The sequence below is a fragment of the Heterodontus francisci genome, unplaced genomic scaffold, assembly GCF_036365525.1.
Source record: "Heterodontus francisci isolate sHetFra1 unplaced genomic scaffold, sHetFra1.hap1 HAP1_SCAFFOLD_240, whole genome shotgun sequence".
NCBI classification, from domain to species: domain Eukaryota; kingdom Metazoa; phylum Chordata; class Chondrichthyes; order Heterodontiformes; family Heterodontidae; genus Heterodontus; species Heterodontus francisci.
In genome coordinates, this window is record NW_027140128.1 from 1608903 (window position 1) to 1610605 (window position 1703).

A 1703-nucleotide genomic window follows, 5' to 3' on the forward strand; every position below is an offset into this window, starting at 1 on the left:
TTTGTCTTTAACAGAACTCAGAATTGTAAAAAATAATTCTTTTTTTTCAGTTAACCGGTGTATGTGTGTGTGCGTGTGTGGGGCTGTGGGAAGAAAGGGACTTTAAATGTTGGTTAAGGAAAAAAGGGAACTTTTAAAATTTCTACCTGTGTATTTATGCTTTATTTCATGACTAGTTCTGCAATAAACTCATAATTTTGCTGTTCATTAAAGAAACCTGGTCAGTGTCTTCTATTCTGGGAAGAATAGAGTATATGATTGACTGTTTCAGGAAGTGGGAAAAGATAAAATATATGTGGTGACCTGTGGAGAAGTGGGATGAGAATATATAGAAGGGTCTGAAGAAGAGTCATTGACCTGAAACGTTAACTCTGCTTCCTTCTCCACATATGCTGCCAGACCTGATGAGTATTTCCAGCATTTCTTGTTTTTATTTGAGATTTCCAGCATCTGCTGCATTTTGCTTTGATATTGATATTATATGAGAATAAATAGTGTACTCCTCTAATTTTAATTGTATCAACATCTGGCTCTGTAGCTAAGTTGGTTAAAGCACCTGCCTTGTAAACAGGAGAGCCTGGGTTCAATTTCCAGTGGAGCCTTGCTTCTCATTTGTGATGTAGAAGTTACCTTGTCAATCACTTCCATCTGTGTCTTCTCAACTTGAAGTGAGAATTCAAATTACATGATGAATTTTCATCACAGGAGAAAACAGCCTTTGTGTCGGATGTGAGTTTGGAATGGCTGTTCCTCCTTGCACAGAAATTCAGTGCTGATATTTCAAAGGCAACTTCTTTGATCCAAATTTGTTCACAGTTGCATTCAACCAGGAAAACAGCTCGACATTAATGTCACAAAGGAAAGTGTGACTGCGTTGTATGTTTCAGAGTGTTTGTGTTGTTATCTGTTGCTTGTGACTGAGACTGGGACATGATGCAAGTGGGAGGGTTGATCTGATGTTTGGAACATTTGTCAGTCAGGAACAAGAAAAATCAAAGGAACCAAATAAGAAAACCTGTGTCTCATGTGGTTACCGAGAAACAGTCAGAAGATATTAAACCTTGTTCTGTTCAATAAAGCTGTGTGAACTTTGACCTTTCCTGCCTTTTATAAACAGTATTTGAAGTGTCTCGGTATCAATGTTCAGTGTTGATGAGAGTGGGGTCTGGGTGAGCCTCTGCTGAGTGTGACAGGGTGAGGACTGGATGCAGGAAGTTCTCTGACAGTCTCTCTCTCACTCTCGCTGATGGGTTTGAGTTTATTTTCAACTGGCAGCTGTTGGTGTTTCGATAAATCAAGTTCCCTCCACCCATTTTTTTGGACAGACAGTGTAGTATAAAGATGTAAAGTGTTAATGCTGAAGACATTGGGATCAATCACTCCCACTGTCAAAGTGATGATGTAACAGTCACATGAGATGAGGTTTGCGAGGAGAGAGCACCAAGGATGCTAGTTTAGGAGGCTTCATGAATGTGTATATAGTATTGTGCAAATTAGAAAAGAGTTCTTAGTTCTTTCAGCAGGAAATGTGTCCCGAAAATATCGAGAAACTCACAATTTTATTATTCAGGAGTCGCAACACAGATATTAATTCCAAGTGACACTTCTGGGTTCATTTGACAAAAAAAGGTAGAGAATAATATTGCTCACTGATTGAAATCCCCCAGTGAGGAGACAGTTAAACAGGTGATCTGTTGGGGCAT

At 39.0% G+C, this 1703-nt stretch overlaps 1 non-coding gene across 1 annotated transcript; it reads left to right on the forward strand.

Annotated features, from left to right (window-relative positions):
- The first annotated feature begins 528 nt into the window (after positions 1-528).
- On the forward strand, positions 529-602 carry trnat-ugu (transfer RNA threonine (anticodon UGU)). The gene has a single exon. It is a non-coding gene; the product is annotated as a tRNA-Thr (tRNA).
- The last annotated feature ends 1101 nt before the right edge of the window (positions 603-1703 follow it).